We start from the raw sequence: 7,800 nt of genomic DNA on the forward strand, positions 1-7,800 counted from the left end.
CTACCTGAAATATTTGTATTTTTCACCATAATCAACTCGAAATATTTTGCAACACCCCGGACAATGAACCCGCGAAACGCGGGTAAAATTAACCGTCAGGGTAAGCCTGTAGGCAGTCAATTTGTAGTAAAGCTATTTTCGAAAAAAATTCAAAAAAACTCGTCATAACTCCCATAAAAAACAAGAATACGCGCGCGAGCTACATATCCGCGAGCTAATCCGCTACATCACATGATTTTCTCGCCAAACTCTCGTGAAATATGCAACTGACTTCTGCTTACTGATATGAGCAGTGTGTCTTACTGGTAGGTGGCGATGCACCGCGGAGAGCGTTGCATTTCAATAATTCCCCGCCCTTAGTCACAGGTGGAATTTTAACCATTTCCCTCCGTTCACCGCGTTCAGCTTAATTTATTGTCGATCATCACGAGTTCCGGCATCCATAACACATGACGAAATCATGCACACCAAAGCGCAGAGAAAACACTGAGCCGGCATGCGAAATTCCCCTCTGGTGAACGGTAACCATGCTTGGTCCATGTGTACATGATCTGTCTTCTCCGGTTATTCAGCGTCACAGTATCAAGCCGATTGTTACGGGTGAGGGTAGAACGCCAGGCTAGCAGCTTAGCCAGGATCAAAGCCCAAACTTTGCCCACACGATCGTGGCAGGAGGCCTACCGAGTGCCCGCTGCGCCACACTTTCTAGTGTGCCTAGTCAAGAGGCAACGCGAGGTAATGGTGAAATGTCGCATCTCACGCTGTCAGGTGAACGCAGATGCCACCGGGATTTCCTGCCAGGGCCAGCTGATGGTCGGGCCGGTGCGGCGGTGGGAAAGCTGATGCTCTGCGGGACCAAACTGATGTCTCGGAGGGATCAAGTGTGATGAGACTTACAGATGCGAGGGCAGGGGAGGGGGAGGGGACGGGGGCACGCACGTCATCCTAGAAGTCCTCCCGCACTTGGTGTCACCCTGAATGCGTAGTATCTCTGCTAACTAAAAACTAGTAAATCTAGTAATACAAAAGGCGATAGCCTGGAATTTAGAAAGTTAATATGATGATCACGTGAGGCTCATTTTGGCCTGTGTATTTAACAAAATGGTCACTCTGCTGTATCCAGCGCGGGTTTCAAGGTTTACTGAAAGTAAGTCTACGAATTGTCTTGAAGACAGCGTCAAAGTGAAATATATTATATCTCTATCGTGGAAGAAAAACGATTTCATTGTATGAACATAGTGAGAGGATGCATTTGATATAGTAGAAGGTCAGGGACGAATAAGGAGATGCAAGTGACGCATCACTCGATCTGTCTGCTGTTGTCAGCATATAACAAACCATTCACTTTTGTCTCTTCCGCACAGGTGCATGGAAGTCCTTGTCGCCGTGGGTTAAAAATAGCGTGCATTTGCGCTACAAACACAAATGTTTGAGCCATCCTTTATTTGAGCGGTTCAGGAATTCAAAACTGTCATAATCCTTCATGTCCTGATTTGAAGTCACCCGTGCGTCATGTTATGAAGCTCAATAATTTTCAAACTGCATTCCGAAATGATAAAGCTGTCAAAAACACCGCGATTCCCCTGACCTATCAGCGGAACACACCGCGTGTGCATGACCGGGAACGTCCCACGACCAAAGCCGACTTGCTGGCAATGCGGCATACACAATGCTCCTTGACAGGCTGACGTGCCGCGCCTCCCCGCGATCGCGTCGAGCATCGCCTCCCCAGCCGGAATCGGCACTCTTCTGGCTGCCCGGTGCGATTGCCACTCGAGACGAGGGCCCCAGATATTCTTATCGTCGCTGACGGTCGCGAGCTCCATGTGGGGTCCCGTTTGAGGTTTGTGGTGGCCACCACGTCCTGCTTATGTCGGGTCTCTTACGTGCTTCAGGGAAAGCCCCAGTGGCTCAGCCACGGAGATCAAGTGACCCCAGGCGCCTGCAAATTCCACGCATTCTTCACACAACATAAGCTTAACGTTCCACTGGTCTGACGCTCTAGAGGAAACTCCACAAAAATTACCGTCTTACTTTGAAATGAGCCCTTTATCGATCATTATATCGTTAAAGAGTGCGAGTACCGAGCGGCGTTGTCGAAAATTATTCCGAGTATTATGTACAAGCCGAACAGTTATGATCCCAGACACGAAATTACGTGACTGATGACATTAGAGAAATAACACTCTGTTCCGGCTAGAAAAAAGACGCAACGTCGACAGCGTGTAGCATTCCAAAGCAAAACAATAAGCTCCGAACCGTGTCGAGACAGCGCTCGTTCCGTTCGTATTGGGACAGTCCTTAATCTCACACGCTGAAGAACAAAAATGCTCCTCGTTCAGAACGGCACGAGTTTAAATAAAGACGATTCCCGTGGTTCCAAGACCTGTTACAAGTCACTTGGATTGGAGGCTGGAGAGCAACAAGCTAAATTTAGCCACAATTCTACCTTTGACGTCAGTGATACCCAGCTGAATCCGGGCCCGAAGGCCACTGGATTTTTTTCGAACGGAGGTCGAAATCATCACGGAGCTCTTGATACTAAATCACAGAAAAACCCAAAAAGGAGGATAATCTAGGCCGTCCTAGAAACTCAGGTGAAGCACAAGGCGGACGTCAAATCATCATCCGTTGCAATACGACGGTACACGGGCTTTTCCAATGGGAGTAAAAGCCATGCCCAAATGCTAGGAGAATGGCACAGACATCGATGCGGGGGAATCGGCGAAGGAGACGCCAGTCCTAGGAGATCGGCACAGAAGATATTTATATCACTAAATAAATACTAAAGCAATTGACACGAAAGGATCATATGATCGTGCCGGCGCCGTTCTCAGGCAATCTAGGGCGGTTTAGTTAAAATGTCTGGCAAGCCTCGCCCACACAGTTACCATGAGCTTGTACCACATGACGTACGCCATGCTCATGCAGTCGCCGTCGCGCGCCCGGGAGGTGTGAGAGCAACAGCGTCCTTCCTGTCTCAACACTTGAAGCCCGCAACGCATCTCTGATCTCAAATTCTACGATGTCCAATATCAGGATTCCATTGCGTAAACAAATCCAACAGATCCAACATGTCACTCAATGCACCCGACGCTCAGTGTGCAAAGCGAGCGGTGAGCAAGAGTCCCTGGCCTCGCAGAATCCCAGGGACGGCCTCATGTGCCGATCCAGATCCATCATGGATGTTACAACCCGCAAGCACGACCCAGGAGGAGAGCCGTTGCCGTGTTGTGCGATCCTGCATAGCTCACCGCAGCGTCTACGATGCGAGGCAAGTCAGTCACTTCAGAAACTTGGATTGTTCAGGCGGTGAGCAAGCGTAGGCGACCAGTCAAATGCACGAACAATGCACTGGCAGAGGACAGATGGACTTTCCGGCTACTTTAGACGCTGAGCCATAGCCTGACAATGCCACCTGCCTTCTGATGCTACGCCCGCACTCTCGCTCTCCGACGTAACCCACATAAATGAAATGAAGAGTCCTCGACTCATTCCAGTAGCTATAGGCAAACGGCGAGGCGAGGACGGAGATGGCGAACGGCTAGCCAAGCATGCCATAGGCGGCTGGTCAAGCGGCTCACCTCCGGGAGCCAGATGGGTAAAATGACAACGGCTCGTACAGAGCAAACGCGCAGAGCGACTCGACAAAATATTGTCGGCTATCCCCGCAGATGGCTCAAAGCGCAGATGCATATCATGGTCATGTAACTGTCGACTCGGTCTCAGCGAAGAAGAATGTCGTGTAGTAAGGAGATATGCGTATTAGTTAGAGGCACCAATTTGCCACCAACTTAACATTAAGGATACAAAGATAAGACAGTGGTATTTGCCTTATTCCTCGGAGAAAAACCAGGAGAATGGAAATAAGTTGAGTTGATATTTCGGCAACATGCCTTTATCCAAACAATAGCAGAAGTGAATTCACTTCTGCTATTGTCTCCATAAAGGCATGTTGCCGAAATATCAATCCAATTTTATCTCCAGTCTCCTGGTTTTTCTCCAAGGAATACGGCTAGTACTAATGTCTCATCTATGTGAATAATGTTCCTCGCTAATAAGCTTAACAACTTACGTAATTAGGGAGGGCACTACGCTACAAAAGAAAACTACACCCAGAACCTATAGCTTGCATATCAACACATTTAAAGGAAATATGACACCTTCGGTGAACACTTCAATTATTGTTGATCAGATGCGTCCGATTCGATCAATACTGCCAGTTTTCTCGAAATCCCTCCAAATAGCTCAGAATTTTGATTCGCGCTCGTGCGGTAACAATCTCATTGCAATCCCAGCTCACCACCATGAAGGTAATACATTTCATTTGTCTTGCGTTTTCCATCGTGCGTGCTCTGCATAGCTGGCAACGCACTGATTTGTTGACATGCTTGCGTAATGATTGCTCCGAAAACTTGAAACACTGTGTTTAAAAAAAGATATGCAAACAGGAGGCTCTTATCCCGAGAATTCAACGAAACGCCGTGTTGAACGTTTGATTCCCCCGCCCCCTGGCGTCGCCTAGTGACTTTTTCGGAACGCACTTTGGCTTCGGGGAACGGAGTATCACATGGTCTATCATGACGCACTGGTTCAAACCTCATCAATGCGCTTCTCGGTAACAGGCCCTTGTAACCCGCTGTGCCGATCACAAACGTGGGTTTGTACTGACGTCATTCACACCAGTAGAGGTGACACTTTTAAGCTCCAGACCCGCAATGTGCGGATGAAAACAGCTCAAAAGCGGTGCCTCTAACCCGTACCAGCTGACAACGACCCTCAGCAGATTCCGCCGTTGTCACGACGACTGCGGTTATTGCGGCGGGGGTGGTCGCGACAACTGCAGTTGTCGCGAGCTCGGGATACACTCTGGGGCTACCAAGAAAGGAAGAAGTGCAGGGCTGCTACAAAACAGTGATATCGTAATTTGGTCTACAATAACGAACGTAATTATAATTTGTATCGTTGTTACGTTTTGATGGTGCTGCAGTGCCACTACCCAGTGGTACTGTTAAAATAAGTGGTCCTGAGGTTTCACCAGAGTACTTTTATTGGGCGCAAAATGACCCCGATGCTGACGCGCCCTTAAAACCAAATCACCACCACCACCACAGAGTACTTTTATGAAACATGCCCCACAGGTGAGACACTCCCTTTAATGTTGCTCATCGCAGCTTTCAAGGAACCATGTGTGACGCACTGGGCACGGCCGGGCCGTTTCAAGCAAAATTTTCAAACAGCTTAAGTGAGACTCGCCCAGCGTATGCCCTTGTTCGCACCAGGCCAGGTCAATGGCCGGGCGAGTGTGACAGGAACTGTAGGGAACACTGTTGGCTTGAGCAACCCAGTTAAGCAAAACACCCTTCACAAGCCGATGCTTTGGCAACCGCTGGTCGCAGATCCATGCGGTCTTGCGCAGAATAAACCACTGCGCAACAATTTGTATGTACAATGTTAAGACGTTTGTATCTTTATAACGCAGCACAGCAATAAATCAACATTCTACCTCCCATTCTATTGGCAAAGGGTGCGCACTGTTTGCAACCGAAAAACAACCACAGAACACGAATCGAAGCAAATCACAGACCATGTCGATCTGACGTCACAGGCACACGAGATGAATATTACCAGAGCGGGGAGAAACAAGCAATGGAAGAGGCAACCAATGGGCATCACTGCCAGCTTACCAGCAGCACGCCACTTAAACGCCAAGCTCAGAACAATTGCTTTTGACCGTTTGCTGGATTCAGCGTCGCTTGCTGGTAACCGGAACAGGCAAAATGAAATACCAAATGTGCAGCACTGACGGGTGGACCGCCCACAAACCATTCAACTATCCGAACGCCATCCAATGCCGGGTTGTTTTCTCAAGACCGCTTTTGTTGTTTGCCAACAGCTGACAGAGAGCTTGACCAATAAAGAACGTCGGTTTAGGGGCACATATCGGTGACTGGTGAAGGACGGCGGATCCGACGCTGTCGCTGACAGCAAGTTTCCATCTTGGGATCACCGCAGACACAAAACGGCAGAAGCGAGAGGCTGTTTCGCATTGGACCCCAGAGCTCTACGCGCTTTGCGAAACGAGGATTGCTGTGATCCACAAGCGTGGGATTAATGGTGTGTGTAAATCCAAAGCCGCGGATAATGCGAACAGAATTACAATATACTGTGGGAAATAGCATGCACGTATATAGCCCTAACAAGAATGTGACGAAAGAATGTGACGCAAACCCCGATGACTAGGTCATGTCCTGGTGGTAGAATAGCGGAGAAGTGGAGCGCCAACAGGACCCCACAGCCCGTCTAGCTGCCAATAATCACACGGGAAGGGCAGACAAAAACACCCTCGTCCAAGTCTGGAGCATTCGAGTTGCTGGGCTTAAGATAAGCAGGATATGGCCATGTGTGGCCATGTATGGCTATGCCTGTCTGCTCAAATCGTGTGGAAGAGGGGTGGGGTTCCAAGGGCACCTGGCTCTGTCCGTTCAAGTTTGAGAATGTCAACAGGGCAATAATGCTCATCTCCGCTGACACTTCGTTCGTCCCACGTTAAATACGCGTCTAACCCGCATGCAGTCGCGGACATTGACGAACGGAGTTTCGCCAGGTGTATGTTATATATGTTTTGTTGTTTGTGCCAGCGGTCTCAGCTTATATTTGCCTAAAAAAACTGACAGCGTTGCCTCACTTTTTAAGAATCTTCTGCGTAGAGACGAATACGTAAGTGAAGAACCCTACAATTTTTTAATATTTATGGCATTTTTGCTTCTTTTGGGATTGGTACAATTTTGAAATGTTTAAACAGATAAGTGCTGCTTCCGCGCTTAGGATTTCACGAGCGAGTTAGTAGTTCATTCTTGGCACTCGATTAATGACGTTCCTCGAGAGACTCGCTCTCAAAACACGAAAAGTATTTCAACTGAAGACACAATGACAAGACACGTGACGAGTCTCTCGGGAGCCTCACGCGGGTGCATGCTGATGCATCGTGCACAGCGCGTGAAAACCCGAGGGACGGGAGGGGGGGCACCTCAAACATATCGCTCATCGGCTGGACTAAGCACAATTCTGCTCTGGCGTGACGTTGACTGCCACGGCTGGTGTGCGCCACAGCATCGCAATGGGATCCACGATCAGACCGGAGGCACTCGCGCGCCACCTATCGCGCGCCAGCGGCGTCATCAGCGCAGAACGATGGCAGGCTGTTACGTGCATTCGGAACTCGGTCCAAATCACCCACAGCTTCCATGCTAGACGTCATGAGGCGCCCCTGGTAGCTGGTCCTCTGCGCCTCACATAAGGACGAAACCTGCACGAGGCCAAATGTGGTCCTTGGCAATCAGTAAAAATCCCAATTCAAGGCGTGAAGTATCCGGATCAAGTGGGAGACTGCACTATGCCACATTACACAAAGCGGGCTTGACCCCCGAAAATTTTTCCTGGAGAAAAGTAATGCCGTTCGATTGGCTCATTGCACAATCATTACCCTACCAGCAAACACCCAATTTCATCGCGAAGCCAAGTGATGTTGACTGCTAGTTAAAACAAACGTACCATAAAAGGAGCATCTGTCTAAGTTACGCCACCCACGTTGAGGACGTTTCAAGAGAGTCACGCTGACCGCCAACAGCAAAGCACAACCACGGGGCGGAATGTATTTGCTCGCCAGGATGGCAGCCGGTGGTCAGACTCCTCGAGCGACACATGACAAACACATCTCTGGACGGAGTATATCGGACGGACCACCGCGCTTCAGCCGCGGCCACACACAGGACAATTTAGTCCGCCTGACCGCACCCT

This window comes from Pollicipes pollicipes, unplaced genomic scaffold (genome assembly GCF_011947565.3).
Source record: "Pollicipes pollicipes isolate AB1234 unplaced genomic scaffold, Ppol_2.1 Scaffold_4740;HRSCAF=5597_pilon_pilon_pilon, whole genome shotgun sequence".
Lineage (NCBI taxonomy): Eukaryota > Metazoa > Arthropoda > Thecostraca > Pollicipedomorpha > Pollicipedidae > Pollicipes > Pollicipes pollicipes.